Here is a 20,503-nt window from a genome sequence, read left to right as displayed (position 1 = left end):
AACAGTAATATTTTTCAAGTATCCTTATCACTGGTTCTAACCAGTAACAAACAGACTGAGTTTAGGGATAATCAGTGCCACTTGAATGACAAGCCAGGACAAAGGGGAAAGCCAAGATACAGCAATATCTATCTATCTATCTATATATATATGGTATATCGATGGAGACTATGGAGCTGAGGATGTGAGATGAGAGAGTGGGAGTTGTTTGGCTGGAGCTAAAGCCATCTGAGGGGTGACAAAGGCAATTCCAGGTAATCCCTGTATGAGGCAGTACTCCCTTCTTCACTGCTTTCTAAGTGAAGAATTTTCTGGATAGCACAGACTGCAGAGACAAAGACTGAAACATTCTCAGCTGCCCTCTGAGATTCCCTTGGGTCATCCAGAGGCCCTGGTGACACTGGCCCAGGAGATGACAGCTTTTAGGCAGACTGGCCACTCAGTAGATTGTCACAGCTCATCACTGAGCCTCAGCCTCATTTCCCCAGGAGAATGCAGCAGATTAGAGACCCACAAGGCACAGAGAGGCATTAAGGAGCAGGACATCCAGAGGTGTACCACCAGGAATTGTTTAGTGGAATAGTTCCTTTCCACTGGGCTTGAAAAACTGGATTTTCTGGATGAAAAACAAGTACTTCTAAGTGTGGGCCACTGACTCCAATATTTGTTATCAGCCCGAAGGCTTTGCAGCAGTTTCATCAGCTGTCAGTGTTGTGCGACACTCATCCATGGCAACAGAGTTCAGAATTCAGTCATGAAGAAGTCTCCCATTTAGTGGGAACAAGGACTACATGGAGCATTTTGCTGATCTTTTTGTTGGCCTGGCTTTGCCATGACAATTACTGAGGTTGGCATGCACCAAACCAGAGCTAGCCAAGTCCAAAAGGCTTTGCTAAGCTGCACTTTGGGAAATCCTAGCTGTACTTCTGAAATCCTAGAGCTGCATAGGCAGCCTCGCTGCGCAGAAGCAGTTTGTAACTGCTACTCCCCAAAGCTCCTCCTCACAAGCTGGTCATTTATATATCACAACCCCTGACAAACTGAGCAGGCTCTAATTGTGGGAATAATGCCACAATCTCCAAATACACCAAACACCAGTTTCCCAGCAGCAACAACCCATGCTCCCCACTGTTCCTCAAGCTTTCTCCTCAGTTATAAAGCTGTTTCTTTTGGGTCCTGGCTGTCTTAAGCCATTGGATCAGGTAACAAAGACTTCAGTGGCACTCCAGCTCCCTGACCCCCCTCCAACACCAGCCACTTGTTCCTGTCTCTGAACAGACAGGATACTCCAGCAGTGACTACACCACAGTACAAAAAAAATGTGTCTTTCCCTTTGTTCTGAAGGACAAAACGGGCTCCTGATGAGGTTCACAGCCTGACATTTCCACAGAAAGCAGTGCAAACGGTGCTAGGCTGACATAAAACACTGCAAGCCAACACTGCTGTGAAACACACAAGCCCTACAAACGACATGCTTTCATACTCCTAAAAGGTGCCACCATACTAATTACAGGACAATGTATGAAGTGATATCCCTATATACGTGTGCACACACACAATGGGTCAAAAGCTAGGCAGTAGTGGACTGAGAGTTCAAACTGATGCATTGAGGGAGGGACAGGCTCCATGAGCAGCACATTTGCAAATGCTACTCAGCTGTGATTTCTAGTGAGTGAGCAACTTCCACAGGAGTTCTGGGCTGGGTGGATAACCAGTCTAATTAGACTGCTGTTCTGGGAAACTCTTCCTTCTGTGAAGCAACAAAACAAGATGGTCAGTCTGAGACCTGGTGTTATCTGCTAGATCTGGCTATTGCAAAAACACCCCTCCCATGGTCCACAAAAGTACAGTATCCAGACAAACACTGCAGAACAGGATTTGGTTCTGCCACTGCTAAATCCTTCCTGGGAAATGTTCTGCCCAGACAAGGATGGGCTGTGGCTGGGCGTGTTGGAAGCTCTGGATGAAGCATCCCATTCCCCACTGCAGCAGGCCAGGACAGCTTTTAACATTCATAAAGCATCCTGAATGATTAATAATCATCACAAAGGAGCAGCTGAACAGTGCTGCCACATTTATATCTTCCCAGAATAAATGCTAGCTGATTTTAATTGTGTTTCATGTCTTCCTTAGACGAGCAACATAAACTTGGGAAGATTTCACTCCAGAATGAGTAACAGACAAGCTCCAGTAGCACGGGAGTGCCATCCCAGGAGTACAGCATGAGAGCTACAGAACACAAGGCTAATGATCCCCCTGCACATCCGTTCCTAAGGTTTCTAAACGGGGCCAGGCTTCACCCTGTTGCAGCTCAGATGTTTAGCAAGAACATGTGAGTACCACTGCCAGGCCACGTGCCATGCTGCCTGGCACTGTACCAAAACACAGCCAGAGTTATTCCACATCCCAAAGAGCTCCTGGGAACCGCTGCCAGAGATACACACAGCTCAGCTGGGGGCTCCTTGGGAGCACGGAGGAAATACTTTGTGCACAAGAGCCTCAAAACTGGGCCTTGCTTACAGAAAAGAGACTTTACATGAGGCACTGAAGAAGGATAATGAGGCAGCTCATCAGGTGGCATCTTTTGCTGCAAGAGGGCACAAAAAGGCTAAAAAGGTCTTGAGTGCAGAAGGGAAAAAATTAACAAAGGGACTGGATTGGTCAGGGGTGAGAGTATGCTACTTCTCAGCATGAGAAACAGAGCAAGGGCGACAGGAATCATGGTGTAGAGCCCTGGAAGTACAAAAGGAAAGCTGATGTTTGATGTACAAGGAGCCAGGAGAGACAGAGGCTAAAACCCAAGAAACTATTTCAATTTGGTGAAGTAAAACTGCAATTAACAAGGCAAGTTTGCTACAGTAAGAAGAACATAACAATGAGATGTGTGCACAGATAAGAAGACTCTTCCAGCAGATGTTCCCCATCTGCCACGCAATCCCCTCCCGCAGCAGTCTTCAGCCTGCAACCCAAAGAGAGCTGTGTAACAAATAAAATTGCCACTCAGAGAAGTGTCCTGGGGATGCTCACAGCACCCACAGTAAAACACAGGCAAGAGGAAAGCAGCAGAGAAGTTTGGGGGAGACTGAGGAGGACAAAGAGGGTGTTGAAGTCCAAGAATGCACAAAAGGTAAAACCAGCTGTTTGCTGTGTGTGAGTTTAGGAGAAAACTGGACATTAAATATCACCAAGTGCACCGACAGGAGATGGAGCTGTGAGATAAGAGGAGAACAATAACCTTTAAAGGGCTAATTAAAATAGCAATTCTGGAAATGAAGGTACAAAAGCCTTTCTTCACCCACCAGAGCTGAGTCTGGAGGAGTATGGCAGCCATACCATGGCAGCAGAAGGAGCTGCAACACCTTGTCACTCTTTTCCCTGCCCTTAGATAAGACAACACTGCCCACACGAGCACAGGTGAAATCCCTGCCAGCTTGCTGCCAACCATCTGCCCAGATCAGCCAAGCTCTAGGCACAGACGAACCCAAGCTGATCTAACAATCTCATCGAGAAGTTGCTCCCATTCTCCACACTTTGCATTCTGCTTTACATTCTAACACCACCTGAATTTTTTTCACAGAAGCACAGAGAAAAATTGTATACTATTTTCTGGGTTATTTTTTTAAATGGAATTAGTTATCAGAAGCCTGTTGATCTCTGGAAAGAGATAAGGGCTAAGGAACACTAGTGATGTATAAAAAGACCTGCAGGGACAACTGGCATCACTCATTGCCATATGAAGTCTGTAAATGGACGTCACCAACACAAGCCCTGCCTCATATCCAGATTCCAAACAAAGCTGGACAATCCTAGTAACTCCAGGTGGAACTATGAATTTTACTTGAAACTTTTCTGTAAACAGGAAAAAACCAAACTGGTTCTGCATAAAATGGGTGCCTGTATTAGGCAACATGCAGTGAGCCTGTCAAGCATAAGAACAGTTTCATTTGTCAGGGATCTAAGGACTGCACTAGGACAGGCTTTGACATCTCATTCTCCTGTGAACATCCTCTGAAGAAGCAAGTTCAGGCTTTTATAAAATTAAGGCACAAAAGTGGAATAGCTTCTAGCCTTGCTCACTCAAGAAAAAGCCCAGTCTCACATTCCTGTGAGAACAAGCAACAAAAGGGACATTTTATATAAACTTCAATTCTTTTTTCCTCCCACAACTTTACAAGTCATCTCCAGTCACCTTTTTACAAGGAAAGAACCGGAACCTCCAACGCAACACCGCAAATCTTTTTGGAGCAAGACCACACACACGATAAGGGACATTATCAGAGCTATTTTTCAGAGACCTGGAAAAGAGCCGATGTTCAAAAGTTTAATGGCTGGTCTCAGCAGTCAGCCTGATAAAAGATACCATCAGATACCATCTGCTTTTACCAGTCTTGCTTCTTAATTTAGGGGAAAAAAAAAGGAATATTTTAGAATAGTTTATATATAAGCAGCTGATTGGCAACATTTGCTAACAATTCACAAGAGGTGGCACTGAGGCCTAACTCTATCACATGGTGCTAATTGGAGTCCAGGGCCTCCGTAAGCTATCAAATGGATTGTCAGATGGGAATTCTGTGCATACTTACAGGATAATCCATGGAAGTATATGATTAATTTTATCAACAATCACAGGCTTGCAGCACAGGGTGAGTTTCAGTTTGCAGCCACAGAAATGAGTGTACAGTCACACAGCTGGCCTGCTGCACATCAGGCAATCCATTTCTCTCAGCTCTGTGAAGCTGAGCTTTAAGCCATGTTGTGTAATTTCTAAATCACCACACTGAAACCTGCGGATTACACCATGCATGCCAGGACTCAACTCATTTCCAGACACAGGGGAAACCACAGAGTGGTTCTCGGGCCCTTCAGACTATTAAGATATGTGCTAATTAGTTGCTACTTGGTAGTAACGTATAGCTAGATGTAAATTACAACACGGGAAGAGCTGTTCAAGCCCTTTGTTATTTAAAACAATTTTACATATTATCTTTTTCAAATCAGCATCACAGCAAAGCCACTAATGGCACCAACAATGATGTTGATAACAGGTTAAAAAAACCAAACTAGGGAAAAAAAGCCAAACTAGCAGTGCCAGCCACTGCTTGCGGTGTGGCAGCTGAGCAGCAGAGGGGATGAGGCAGCACAGGATCCATCCCCAGTCCCAGGTGAGCACAGAATGCCCCGCAGCACAGAACAAACCCCTCTCACCACTGCAGTAACACGCACACCCCTCTGCTTTGATTCTACCTGTCTACCTCTGAGCCAAAGCTGAAGGCAAGTTAAAAATCCACCTTGAGCAGAGGCACAGCTGCCCCTGAGGTGTCCTGCTCTAGCACAGCCCCTGCCCCTGTGCACCCAGGGCGCCTTGCTCCTGGGGCCTGGGCAGCACAGGGACACAACAGCCAAGGGGCCCTCTGCACACACAGCTGGCACCCGCATGGCACTGCACTGCCCGCAAAAGGAACCCCCAGGGAGGGGACAGCAAACATTTTCTGTTTGTTTCTAGAAACTCAAACATTCGATTGCTATAAGAGAACACAATAAAAATATAATGGGGCAGCATTCAGATCTAGCAACTGCCAAAGCCAAGAATACAGAATCTCTCTGGTGCCCAGTGTGGGTAGTCAGCTGTACAGTATGCTAAAAGTTGAAATATTTTATTCTTGCTGTAGCAAAAAAAAATAGTGACTGGAAGCTCTGCAGTGGAAATCCAGGCAGAGCAGTAATTTCTGCCTTAATGCAAGGACTGCTAGACCATTTGGAAGATAAATAAGAAGGCCAGCATTCACCTGGGGATACAGCACAGAGGGAGAGGGAAGAGCAGTGCTGTTGTTCTTTTCGTGGAGAGTTGTCTTGGTAGTGCCTCTGGCCAAATCACGCAGATCAATTTGTCCTAATTCTGGCAGAAGGAAGAAGACATGTTCTTAGAGACATTCCTAAAAATCCCACAGCAAAAAGAGTAGGGGAAGGGGGGGGTTTGTCCATCCAAGTGCAAACACCTGCACTAAGGCCTTCAAACCACATACATGGAACACACAAGGAATGCAGAAATTACACAGGGACTGCAATTTAGAGCTGACCATTGCAATTTCCCAATGGCAAACACATTTTACAATGTCTTTATTTTATTTTAACAGGGAAAAAACCCAGCCAAACCCTGCCTCTTTCCTTCTCTTTTGTTCTGGGTTCAGCGATGAGGGTTAAGGTTTGGATTGACAAGCAGAAACATGAGCACAGCTGAGGGAATAGCAAACTTAGAAAGCTACAAAAACTTTATACCCAGAGCAATACAGCAGGGACCTGCATCCTCACACTTCTATTTCTATTTCATGCAGGCCAGAACATTTGTCTCTGTCCTCACTGCTGCCTTATGTGTGCTTTAACTGCATCAGGCTAACAAGCAGTTGACATCTGACGTGTTGGAACAAGGGATTAATGCTTTCAGGGATGTAAAGGCTGTGATTTCAAGCTGCTTTTGTAAGGAACATTGTTGTCCACAGAGGGTTGTAAGGGGACCAGCAAAAGCCATGTCCAGATTGATGTGGGGAAGAGGGTATTCCAAATGTTGAGATTCTGTATCTGATAAGGTTTTGATTGCATGTTGAAATGACAGAGTTACACATCACTCCTCTTTCCCACAGCACTCAATCTTTTATGTTATTTCCTCTGTTCAAGCTGGAATATTAAAGGAAGATTTCCAAACCCACAAAGCCATTTCATGAAGGGGAAAAAAAAAAAAATCAATGTATACCCATATCCCAGCTGCAAAGACGTGCAGAATGCTCTAACAGAAGCCTGTGGTTGCCACAGAAAACAAACAAAAACCTTCTGCAAAACAGGCTGTGGCAGGAACAGAGGGAAAAGCGTAAGAAAATACTTAGGTCCCAGCAGTAACTGGCTCATTCACCCTGGTGGCACCCACTGCTTGCTCCTGAGGCATCACTGGTTCCTTCCCCAGAACTCAGGAGGGATAGGAACCTTCCACTGCAGAGCAGGAGCACTGAAATCACTGCAGCAGGACACTCAGCCCCAAGAGGGGACTGAAACTGCCCCGTGCCTGCCCTCTCCACACTCAGAGGGTGCCACCAGGGAGGCGGCAGCCCTTCCCCAGGGCTCCATGGCTCCCAAGCAGAGCAGGGCTCGGGGACATCCCTCCCAGAGTGCCACACCTGGGAAACGGGGGAAGAGCAACACGCACGGGGACTGCCTGCACAGGGACCCCAGCTGTGAGCTGCAAAGGCAGGAAACAAACACGTGGAACAGAAGCCAACTGCTGAAGCCCCGCTAGTGAGCAAGCAGGGAAAATGGAACAGAAAGAGGAAAGAGAAATTGATTTATCCTTGGCGAGGGCTGCATGCTCTGAGAAGCACAATCCTGGGAAGGATGGCAAAGAAAAAATAACAAGGAGAAATACCAAGTGATGATTCCCAAAACGTTCATCTTGTGTTCCTAAGGATTAAACCTGAAACCTGAAAATGGCAGCCCCAGCATGGCAATAGAATAAACAATGAAGTTTTTTTGTGGGGACAGTTTGGCAGTATAAAAAGGTTGTGACAACATAATAAAGTCAAGGCAAAATAATATCATCTCAATAAAATAAGTAGCATATTTTACATTTAGTGTCTCTTTGTTATTTCCTTTTTCTTCATAAAACTCTGATCAAAACAGATTTTCTCCTCCATATCCTTTCCCACCACTGATATAAATGAAAAAAGGAACAGAGTGACTCTCATCACAACGGATTTGAAGCATAATAAAGGATTTTGGAGGGTTGCATGTGTCCATTTTTGTCCTTTAAAACCACTTAAGTGATGATTTATTTAAGTCAACTTGAAGTTTGTTGCTGGCCCAGTGCTGAAGGGTCAGCAGTGCCAGGAGAATCCACATTTGAGCATGTACAGGCATGTAGTGCTGTCCTATTTATATTTTTATTCTAACTCGGTTGGTCTAAAACGCGTCTGTAGCAACACAGGACTCATGGAACTCACCAAACTTTCTACTGTTTCCCATTTTAAAAAGCATTCCTGTTGGAGCTCATACATGACAGATGAGCTTTGAATATTTTCACATCATTTGAATGGTAATGGTTTCAGCACTGGAAACTTTTTACCCAGAGAAGAGTTCATGAACACACACACACACACACAAATATTCATGATCTCACCACGGTCAAGTGATACTGGTTAGAGCTGAATAAAAACATATACAGCCATTTAACACAGGCCTGGGGTGAAGAAATTCCAATCTTAAAAGTATCAAGTTAAGCATTGCCAAAAATATGCCAAAATATTCCAAAACTATGATGACATTTTGAGATGAAATAGATAATAATACTAAATAAACAAAGAGGAATAATGTATAAAGGAAATATTCAAACTTGCAGAGACAAGCACATCCCTTCATCCAAGTGGCTGGACTATATGAGTAAACAGCTGAAATTCGGGTTTCATTTAATAAGGCAGTTTTGGCAAAGATTTTAATGCATCACCTAAATCTTCTAATCAATTTCAGTGTATAAATTCTCACTCAATTTTTATGCTAACTCAACAGGTTATTTTGTAATATATGATGTTTTGTAATACAACATTTTGTAATGCTTTCTAATAAAATGCCACATAAAACTTCATGGATAATTCTTATTTACAGTGATTTTCTGTGAAGTTTTGTATTAAAGATTACCCAACATAATAATAATAAAAAAGGTAGATTGTCAACTACGTCTTTCTAACTGACACTCTAAAAAGAAAAAAAGAAAAAAAAAGATCATTCCAGAGCATCCTGTATTGAAATGATGTTGTCAGTTCAGTGCGTGCTCCAAACAAAGCCTTCTACAAGGATTTCACTTAGGACTTCCAGCAAGAACACTTGGAGGTCATGTAAAGTTGCACCCCAATACAGAAAGGCCTCGATCTTTTCATCTTGCTCTTATTTAATCCTGTGATTGTGCTCACTTCAGTGAGGCTTGCCATGCGAAAACTGTAAGGAAATTGTAAGGAAAAATTGTATATGTTTCAAAGTAAATTTGCTATCATTCTGATGAAAAAAATTCTCCACTTGAAACAGCTCGACAGCAACAATTTGGGTTTTTATTTTACCTATAAAAATACAGGCAATAGTCTGCATGGGCACTTTATAACCTCCTTGAAACCTAGATCTCCTAAAGCTATGAATAAATTCCTTCCAAAAGAAAGATGGGTCTCTCCAGACATTCTCAGAATTCCGCATGATCATTACTGAACAGAGGGACTATTCATGGTGATCTTATCACTTACTCCCACATCTCACACAGCCCAAAGCCTGCTCCAGTGCAGGCAGGTGGAATGCAAGTGATTTCATCTGGCCGGCACTGGGCCCCGATTACAGAGCTGCTGGAACGAGCTCAGGGAGAACACACGAAATAATTCACTGCGCTGCTGTGCTCTGCTTCCACAGCGTCACAAAGCCAGTTGCATCAGTTTGCTTGTTTCAAGCCAACTAAATCTCTCTCTGATCTCCTGTGTACGCCAAAAATTAAGAATACGGCACAAGAAAGCAATGAATTCATATTTGTCACTGTCTGCAACAGATGGATAGTGAGAGCCTCAAATCCACAGCTGAGCTGCAGAATCACAACCAGCTTTTTAGGACTGAGCTCTGAGCTTCTAGTGGCCATGCCAAAGTGCCCAGCAGGAAATAGTTAATACTGGTTCACTCTCTGCTTTCCCCCAGACTCCACAAGACTCCAGTGACAACTTGCATTCCTGCTTTTTCCAGGCTGAAATTTCTCCCAAGGATACCATTTGTTGGAAGAATAGTCCTTATGAATCAGGCAATGAGTATGATTTTGAAATTGATGCGAATTCTATCACTAACTTGGGAAGAACTAGGATTTAATCCAAAGAATGCAACCACATATGCTATTTAACATTATCTGTAATGTAAACTGTGATGTGAAATACAGCCTGACTGTCGAAAGAATCAGAAAATTGTCTAGAAGCTTCCTGGTGCACCGTATTTCCTAATTTTTTCTGCTATAAACTCCAGCTCAGTTTTTGTCAATTCCCTACAAAAGAACATTTTTATTAGAAAGACCATAAAATTAAAAGCCACGAAAGTCTAGTAAGTTGTTTTACCACGCAAAACCAGGAACATTCCTATGCATAAATTTTCCCCAGTAGTGTATCTGGCTGATGCCAGGTTATCAAAATAACTGACTTGATGAAGTCTGGAAATAGGAGTGACAGGAAATTAGACCAAGAATGGATTTTTGACACTTTAAAGACAGAGCTTGTTGGCTCAAAGCATCTGATCACAAATATACTGACCCACCTGCAAAGAGGCAGTGAGCACGACTCTCCTTCCTACACTGGGGAGAGGACAGGTGCTTTTAAAGAGCTTTGAAAGAGGAGAAAAGGGAATTATCCCCAGGACTAGACCTGAGAATCCCACACCAGACATCCAGGGCTTCCTGGTCAGCACAAGACCTCACCTAGGCAGGTCTGAGGTTGCCTGCGTGATTAGGCTGAGCAGCAGATTTAATCCCAGATATCCCTGGCTGCACAGCGGAGCCTGTCTGGATTCACAGCCTCCATGGGACAGCCTTCCCTACACCACACACACAAATGGTCATTTACAGTGGAGGCTCCTCACAGAGCAACTCCCCACTCTTGGGATACCTCTCCCCATTCACACAAGTCTCTGGGGTTTGCTTCCAAGAAATTTCAAAGAGGGCATGCTTTACCAGATTCTGTCCAGCTACATGCTTTGGATGTAGAGTTCCTGTTCTTGGCATTTACCAGAAGGTTCTTCAACACCTCATAACTTTTCTGTAGGTGTTAGAACCACTCTGCTCATTTTAAGAGGACTGTGAGGCCCTGGCACAGGTTGCCCAGAGAAGCTGTGGCTGCCCCATGCCTGGCAGTGTTCAAGGCCAGGCTGGATGGAGCTCTGAGCAACCTGGGATAGGGGAAGGTGTCTCTGCCCATGGCAGGGGGGCTGGAAACAGATGATCTTTAAGGTCCCTTCCCACCCAGGCCACTCTATGATTCATTTAACTCTATAGGTTTAAGTTAAAAAGAAGGGAAAAAAGGTATAATTTCATTACATTTGACAGAATTTCTGACAGTCTGTGCAGTTTTATGGCAATTTTTTTTCAGCAGTGAAGAGTAAGAATTTACAGAAAAAAAGCCTCCTAAATCCTTCAGTATTCCAACTTTCTACACTGTAATAGGCTGTGGCATTAGTCTGTTGGCAAAGAAAGCCAACAAATCCTCTGCCAAAAAGTCAGAACCTGTTACGTGCATAATCGATTAAAAAGATAACGCTATCTATTATCTGCCTCGTAAGACATCCCCCAAGTGCACTTTTGAATTAAAGCAGTGCTTTATATGAATCACTATGTGTTAGGCTAGTTTTGCCTTATTTGTGTATGTGTACCCTTTTATTTGCAGTGCTACAAAACAGAACTGAATAAACAAATGGTTCACAACTGATGAACACGACTCAACTGGTAAATGGTTTATTTCATTTCTGTTTCCAAAGGAAAATATCTCACACGTGCCCCAGCTGCACTCCCCATAATTTAACATAAATCATGCAGGCAGCCTCTAAGTCAATGAACCAAGATCATGATTTAACCCTTCTCCCTTAATTAGAAAGGCTGTTAATTCAGGAGGATATCACTGGCTTAGAATCTGATGCATTTCAAATAAAACAGTAACAGTCCCATCATTAGAGCTTCAATCTATTCAGCTGCTGCCTGATTTTTATGATTTTATTGCATTTTTTTCCCAATGTCTTGTGCTGTTCCTGCATGCTGCTGCGTGAGTGGAAGAAAACTCCACTGTCTGTCACTGCCATAAATGTTCTCCAGTTAAAAATAAATCAGACAAATAAATAACAAAAATAAAAGTGACCAAGAGTGCAGCTTCACACAGTGAAACTGCTCATAAAGGATGTGCTGATAGGTCCTAAGTGACTGAACGCATAAAGGAAACCTTAAAAACAATGTTATCCACTGTGAAAGTAAAAATCTGTATTTCACTGGGAGTTTTCTTTTCTGCTGTGTTGCAACTTCAGCACATTAATGCTAGTCCAGGAGTGCTGGAAACAACCTTATAACCTTTGAGATACCTCAGATATTCTGAAGGATGCAAAAAGAGTCTGATAACAAGGAAAGTGTCATAAATGTTAAAATACCTCTTAAAAGAAGGTAAATATTCCTTTGCTGCTTTAACGTCTCAAATATTACAGTTTTTTCCACCTTGAGACCTGACCTGCAGTGGAAGATTGATTTACCTTAGCTGTATCAGTTTTACATCACTGAGATACAAAGAACATATCCTGTTGTAGAGTAGATCAATCAATTTTTACTAAGATGGCTGCTTTCACCCTTGGGCTTGTACTGGCTCAATTGCATTAGCCAGTAAAATAAATAAACATGCTCCAATATCAACTGGCAAAGTCAGAATCAACACACTTTGAACTCAGGTGAGAGTTGACTCCTAACTATCAAAACCTACAGAAACTAAATTTGAAAGAACATTTCTTACCCAAAGCACTCTGAGTTGCACAAAGCAGTGTGTTGAACCATTAATTCTAGGAACTAGCGCTTGGCTAAGTAAAGGTTTGCTGGTTTGTTCCCCCCAGCGCTGAGGCACTTCAAACGCAGCTCGCGATGCTGTGGGACGGACACGACTCACCCACAGCACGGGCAGGGCCTGCTGGTGCTGCTCTCCTGCCTGGGGAAAGCAGCTCCTGCTGCTGAGGACACGCTGTCTCTCCTGGACTGCTGGGCACTAGAGGCCATTCAGCCAGAAGGCCTTGTCCTGAGCAGAGAGGAAGGGGAAGAAGAGAATCCATTGCTCCCGGCCTGCCAGAGACCTCGCCCTTCCAGCTCAGGCCTCTCACCGAGGAACTCCAGCTGGGCACCCCGTGCCAGCCCTTGCTCTGCCTGGGACTGAGCCTTGGGCACGGAGGGCATTCCTCATCCCTGCCACCCACCCTCCCGGCATGCTGCCAGCCCTGGCTGCACACCTGGGAAATGGCTGCCAGCGCCTGCCGTTCCACCACACTAAGCCTCTCCCTCTCTACATCTCTCCACTCATTTTTAAGCAAGCCAATAGTACTTGAACCAGGCACAGTCTCTGCACTTAAGACAGGCTAAGCCGTGCCTAAAATCTGCAAGCAAAGTGCTAAATTCGAGAAAGATAAACAAGTGATAAATACTGCCATAAATCACAGCACAATGTGAATAAATACCCGTGTCTGCATCATCACAACATCATCATGACACCGGATCATCACTGCCTGTTGCTCCTGAACGCCACCTAACCTGGAAACCAAATCATCCAGTGCTGCCTCTGCAGTTGTTTTCCATTTTGCTGATCCAAGGGGAAAAAAAAAATTGAAAACAGAAGAGAAAACATCCAGCCAAAATATGACAGAGATAAGTTACTTGCCTTCTAATTTCGCCAAAATCTTCTAGGAAATGAAATCAGAATTCCCTGGTGCTGCATTGCAAACGGAAATGCCACGCTCCGAGCACTAAATGAATGTTGCACTGCAGCTGAGCAGGACAATAAAAGCATTGTGACAAACGGTCTCAGTGCCCCACCACACAGACTCCTCTCCAGTTATCCTTAAAAGCAGAGACAAGCCACAAGGAATAATAATATTAATTCTGCTTGACATACATTTCCTACCAGACAACAGACCACTGTGGAAGAATGCCTGGTGACAGATTTCATAGACAAACACAAAGCAGCCCTGCCCAGCAGACCACCCAAATCACTGAACATGATCCTATTGCATGCTCCCCGAAAATACGTGCAGATCAGATCCATTCTGGAAGCAAAATTAATACAGTTTAAATTCCGAACAGTAAGTAATCCTAATCCCAGTCATCACACAATAGGCCTAATCTATAAAACTCTGTTTGTCTAGGGCAGGAACTGGGCCTTGTGCTGATACTAAAGTAAGGACAAGAGTCACTATGGGCTCACTGATGCCCAAACACAGTACTCATCGTGTGCACCAAGGAGCAGCGGGACTGCACCCAGCACTCCTGTTCCTTGCTCTTTTTTTGCTGTAACTACCCAGCACTGGCAGCAGACCGCTGGTACAGCACCAGCCGCAGCTCCCTTCCAACACCAGTCGTGCTGCCATCCTGATGCTGAGGCAGGTCCAGTCACCCCTGTGTTTACCATAGAGATGGTGTAAGCAAAATGCCTTAAAGTCACCAGCAGCTCCACCTCTCCCTCTGGCAGCAGCAATACTTGAATATGCCAAATGTAGAAAAAGAAAATCCACGAGAAGCAGCAGTAAAGTTGATTAATTTTTAACTTGTTGAGTTTTTTTTGTTTTGTTTGAGAAATAGAAAATAATTTGAAAACAATACTATGTTTATAGCAGAAGTGGGAAACTAGCTGCAAACACAGACTAATCAATTTTTCTCCTTATGTGGATATATCCTGGAGCAATGCACACATTCCCAATTCTCAAGATCCCTAACACAATAAGGCATGAGAGCACTCAGAAGAATATCCCAGTAAAAGAAAATAAACATTTCTTTTTACTAATCTTAAAATATCATACCCACAAATGATGCTTTTTAGGGACGGAACGAAGAGAAAAGCTTCTTACAAAGCATTTAGTTTTATATTTATGAGAATTAATTCTGTGAAGCTCAGCTGATAAGCTCCTGTTAATTATAATGCTTTCTGTGCATGCCTTTCATCTGAGGTTCTGGAAGCACATGGAAAATCTTAATTAGGTCTCAAAACACTACAGTGAGGAAGGCAAAGCCTCCTTGCACAGAAGACAAGGTACAGAGAGCTTCTGTGATTTGCCAAAGGTCACCAGAGTGCCCTGGTGCTGAAGGGCACTGGGCAGACAGCAGCAGAGCAGCTCCCTCCCACAGCCCAGCCAGGTCACAGCTCAGAACCAGCACATCCCCGCTCCTGTCCCTCACACAGAGATCTGCAGTCACAGACTGCACAGCAGGCCACTGAGGCTCAGGAGTTTTCCCCGTGGAAGGTGCTCCTCCAGCTTGGGGCAGTTGTGTGAATTGCTCTTCTTCAAACCCAACTGCTCTACACAGACACAACTGCTCATTAAAGCCACAGCAAACTCTGGCTGCTATAATTATAATAATAATTTGTGCCTGGAAGGCTGAAATATCCTATAGTATCAAAGGTTTAAAATCTCATTTTCAGCCCTGCCTGATTACTTAAACCACCACTATAAAACTATCATGGATAAAATCTCACCTGAAGCTGATTAAATCTTTACTGATGTAATGGAAGAGTAGTGAACAATCGATTTACATTTTTCTGTGAATATTTATTTACCTCCACTGCAGCTTTGGGCCCTGCACTGGAGCATTTTGCTTGCCAACTTCCTGTAACTTACGCCCAAAACTTCAATCTCCCTCTGCCAATTGTCTGCTTCAACAAATCATAAACACTGAAATATGCTTTCATTTGCCTACAATGAAGACAGCAATTCAATCTGAAAGGATTCATGATAGCTGCAGTACAAAAGTGAGGTGAGAAGATGACTAAGTTGCAAAAGAAAACTCTATCTCATAAAAAACCACCAGAAATAAGGCCAAACATGACTGACTTTTTAAACTGCCAGCTAAAACGTATTCAGCTTTCTACACAGACTTGTATTAATGTGTCTAACAGGACAGCAGATGAATACACACTGTGTAATCACTGTGTGCCCATAAGTAGATCAGATCCACTCAGACACCCAAAAATCTCCACTTTTCAGGGGTGATGAGCACACGAAACCCTTGTGCTCACCACGAGCAGGCTCTGGTGACAGCACACCTGGGATGGAGCCTCTCCTGAAATGCTGCCATTCACCACGGATCCTGACTGACAGCTCAGCCTTGGGGCTGAGGCTGGGGTGAAAATCAGCTTGCCACTGTCAGTTTATACTCAGCCAGCTTGAACCTCTACCTAAACCAAAACAAATGGGGAGAACCCCTATCAGTGAGGCACTGCTACTGGAACCAGGGTATCCAGGATAGCCCTCACTCACTAGGCTCAGAGAAGTTCAATTTTTGAGCAGGGAACAGACCACTATGAAATTATTCCACCTCCTTTCACATTTGGTCATAATTTCAGCTACTTCTTTAATCACTCCTTGACAATCCAAGTGACATTTTTATTCATTTTAGGTATCTTTCTGCTGCTCCACACTAGTCATTAATTTGAAGCTCTTACATTTGGAACCATCATTTACTGCTCAAACAGTACTTGGTGACACGCAGAGATGAGAGAGTTGTCAAACAGAATGACACACAGCTTTTAAAAGTTAGTAAAAGCAGTAAAAGCTTTAAGAATAAAAAAACCCAAACAACCAGCCTTGCAAATAGTATTTGAAAGGTGTAAATGTGGGCGTAGTCAGTGCTACCAGAAAAAAAGAAAAAACAAACCTTGAATGAAAACAAACTTTTAACACAGACCTTCAATAAGTCAGATGTGCAGTGCTTCTACTGATAAAAAGTTGAAGCCACCCCTTTGGTACATAATAAAAGCTGAGTTAAAATGTTTCTCACACAGGTTCCATTGAGATGAAAACCCTGAGGAGAAAGCAAAGCCCTGGTTTGAAAATAAATCAAATAAAACCAAGGTCACCCCAGTACTTTCACGTACCAAGAGCAAGAAATCTGCAGCTGGGACACCACCATCCCTCTGCTACTACAGAAAAAGGGCCACTGCCAGCCCCCCAAAACGAACTGCATTCCAGATTATACTGGCCTTGAAATTAGTTAGGCATGTCTCAATTTACTGTTGTGCTCAGAGATAAGCACCACCGAAAACTAATCACAATGCTAGGAATATGTGAATGTGTGTTGGCCCCAAAGGGCACCGCAAATTGGAGGAAAAAAACAATTCCAGACTCCTAGCCCTCAGGCATGGGAACAGCTCTCACGAGACTATCTGGACACATAACTCAAAACTCACTCAATGCTTGGAAAACATACAGAACACACTAATTCCCTGAGCCCACTGGCACAGCCAGTCACAGCCCCTTGTTTACAGCTATTCAGATTGCAAGGAAGCTGAAGATGGGCTGCATTAATTTTATATCATGTCTTTTAATTAAATCTTTCTGGCTACCCAGAACCCAATTTTCTCTTCGTAAGATGAGTCTTTAGTAGATGGCTGTAAATAGAACATGGATTCATTTCCATATAAAGAGATCCAAATATACTACCCTTCACTGATGGGAAAAACCAGAAAGCCCCATGTTAACTAACAACTCATCTTTCACAAACTTGACACACACATTTTAGCAGAACAGGGTGTCAGTAACAGCTGGAGAAGCAACACCTTGAGAAGAACTTCTGCTCCTGCTCTGTAACCATGGAAGAGTCCAAGGGAAAACTGAACTGGCAAAACAGAACCTGAGATAAGGGAAGAGTCTGGGGGCTTGGGAGTTTTGTTGTTGTTTTTACAGGGGATTTCAAGCTTCATGGTTTCTCTTCATCACTGCAATAACAGGGTTTTGTCTCAGGTCTTCACATCCAATTCAAGTTGTACATTGGACTCGTATCTCTCAAAGAGTTACGCACACCCTGGGTCACGTTAGGCAGCAAATCCAGGGGCTTGTCTGTGCTCAGGTTACCCCTTCTGTCACATGCGAGTTATCACCATTCCTAATATACTGCTCATACCCATTTTCTTTAATAAGAATGAATTCTAGCAGTAAAGTGCAAAAGCACGAAGATGCCATTGGCCTTACAAGGCAAAACAGCAACAGATAATTCTATTCAGCTTTCATAACATATTCAAGTTAACATTTAAACTAAAAAGCAAAAAGCTTTAAATATACTCTTTTCAAAAAGTGTTCTACACAACAAAAAAGGGAAGGCTGGTTTAATTTCCAGGCATTGCCTGTTAATGGTTTGAGAACTAAATACCTATTGTGAAATTCGAGTAACTACATGATTCAATTGTTAAAATGATTGCAACACCATTCAATAATTTGATTGTCTGTAGTGAGAACTGTTAAATATGTAATGGTCCTGAAAATATGGGACTCATTTGAACACGGATCAGGAAGCCTCCCAAAATCTCACCAATTACTAATGAGGGAAGAGCCAAGAATTAAGAAATTCTGACAAATCTCACGTCTCAACTTCTAAAGCCCAAGACACAGAAGAATTATAATTCTGGTGCCAAGCCATTTCAGCAGGAACACAAAAAAAAAACAATGCTTGGGTTTTTTTCTTGTATAGCATCAGGGGGAAAAAAAAGGAGTATTAATTTTTTTAAGTAACAAATTTGTGTAACGGGCAATCAAGCAAAAGCCAGTGTCAGGTAAATTAAAATATCTTGTGTGAGGAATCAGTACAAGCAGTTAACTCCTACAGAGCATGAACTGTGTGTGTAACACCACAAGGACTCCGAGCGTGCCTCTGAGTATTCAGCAGCAGCTCTGGGGGACAAAGTGTTGCCAATGCGCTGTGTCTGGCCAGTATGATAGACCTTGCACCAATGACTTGAAACACTTCAAGAATTTTACCCCTTCACGAAAAGCAAACCCACTCACTCGAGAGGAGAAATAAAAAGCAAAGCAAGATGAAGAGAAAGGATTTAAACCAGTTTGCAATCTGATACTTCCAGTGCTCATTTAAGACAGATCGGAAAAGGTAATTTTCATCATTATCAAACAAAGCTTTGGTAAAATCTGGTAGGTAAACCTTCTTAGAGTGGTACATTGATAATTTTCAGTGAAGGCTGTTCTTAACTTTTCCATACACAAAATGTAATAGGGAACCACAAAGACCATCTTGCCCCCTGTGACATCCTACACATAAGCCAAGGTCTAGAGCTGCTGCTGCTACAGCCTCCTGTGAAAATGGAAGCTGGCAGCTCAGCCCTCTGAAGCCACCTGGCTCCCCCCTGCTGCAGGCACTGTGCCAGCCAGAGGCAGGAGCCAGGCTCTCTGCTCAGGGCTGTGGCACTGTGTGGCTGTGGAGCAGAATATTTGGAGGTGAAGGGTAAAAGCTCCTGGGTGCACAGGGAAAGGTGTAGAGAAGGGTACACCTCAGGGCGGCGCTCATGGAGGCTGGGGAAGATAAAGTGTACCTACGGGAACATGGTGCAAAAATGAAGTTAAAGAAAGTAGGAGAGACATGACCTGTTTCAGGAGTCAGGTGATGGACACACTGAGAGGGGTGGAACAGCCAGTTTCCAAAATCAGCATGGGTAAGCAATGGGCAGAGTCAGGACCATTAGGACCCCAGCAGCAGAGCTGCTCATTCCCTCACCTCTACTCATCTCTGCTCTGAAAAAGGAAACGTGCTCTGTAAAGCAAGCTGCCATCTCAGAGAGAGGGACATGATTCACTGGAGCACGGCAGTGTGCAGCTGAGCAGAGTCATTCCAGAGCACAGGGCCCACACAAACCTCCTACTGCTCCCAGCTTTACACCCTGTCTAGCAGAGGAGAAGACTTACCTGACAGGAGAAGCACCACAAGGACAAGGCATGGGGCAGGGACCAACACTACCAAATGAGCCTTCCCTTACACTTCCAACCACATGGGAAATGCCCGGCCAAACTCTTCCCGTCTTCACTTGGCACGGCAGAGCAAGCAATCCAGGTTACATCCCTGTTTCCTCCAGGAACTTCCAGGAAAGTCCTTGATCTCTTATTGTGCATCCAGGTTACCCCATTAGCCTTTTGTTATGACACACTCCGATACGCTGTCTTTCTCTGCCACTCATCTTTTTCACTCTTCACTCCTCAAAACAACAATATTGATCATACTACCTTCAAAAGTTAATAAATTGCTGAAAAACAACAGCCAGCACTAACTGAGTGAAATTCACTTTCTCTTTGCGTAGTTTCTTCCTTACTCAATCTTTTCTAACATTGACACAGATTATTAACAGGGCTGGTTTTAAGTTTTCCACTGAAAACTGATATTTTAAGGAAAACATGCATTAAATTTTGCCTGACCCCAATCTCTTCAGTGATTCAGTTTCTGAGCTGTCGTCATCAGACTGATATTATCACCCCACCTTTTTTTCTGAAAGGAAAAGGAGTTGTGCTGAGCAGTAGTTTCACACATTTCTGGGTGAGGACTCTGCATCTTGTGCCTGTCTGCTTGGCACCTCAAACCCTGCATCCATCCATCCATGTGAAAGGTTTTCTCAAGTCTACCACCGCAGCTGTTTTCCAGTCCACCCAACTGCGACACTCTGCAAAAATGGATGTGCATACAAGTAATATAAAATGCAATAAATTACACTAAACCAGAAACGACCAGCTTCACTAGTCCTCAGGCTGATTCCTAACAACCAAAGACAAATGCTTAAGGAAATCTGTCAAATGTTTTATTTCCCAAAAAGAGCACAACACAGATGATCCTATGGGCTTATCTCACTCAGTGGAATTCTCAGGAGTGATGCTATTTTGGTTCCATGGATGAACTAGACTGAGAGCTGTCAGCAAACTCACTTAACTTAGAAGAGTTTTACACAGAAGTGTACTTTAATATACT

The 20,503-nt window shown here is 43.6% G+C and overlaps 1 protein-coding gene across 22 annotated transcripts in view; it reads right to left on the bottom strand.

Moving 5' to 3' along the window:
* Positions 1–20,503, bottom strand: part of PLCB4 (phospholipase C beta 4) — a 182,531-nt gene that overhangs the window by 115,412 nt on the left and 46,616 nt on the right. For 4 of the 22 annotated variants that reach the window (XM_038131230.1, XM_038131227.1, XM_038131233.1 and 1 more), the window contains one exon: positions 5,787–5,896. The exons of 15 other annotated variants lie outside the window; for them this stretch is intronic. The gene's annotated coding sequence lies outside the window, so the exon portion shown is untranslated. Of the gene's footprint in view, positions 1–5,786; positions 5,897–12,677; positions 12,804–20,503 lie in introns of all 22 variants that reach the window. 3 more of the 22 variants (XM_038131231.1, XM_038131228.1, XM_038131225.1) reach the window with 1 other exon arrangement.

The sequence above is a fragment of the Motacilla alba genome, chromosome 3, assembly GCF_015832195.1.
Source record: "Motacilla alba alba isolate MOTALB_02 chromosome 3, Motacilla_alba_V1.0_pri, whole genome shotgun sequence".
NCBI classification, from domain to species: Eukaryota; Metazoa; Chordata; class Aves; order Passeriformes; family Motacillidae; genus Motacilla; species Motacilla alba.
The sequence above is the reverse complement of the archived record's forward strand: the minus strand, read 5'-3'. Positions and strand labels throughout refer to the sequence as shown.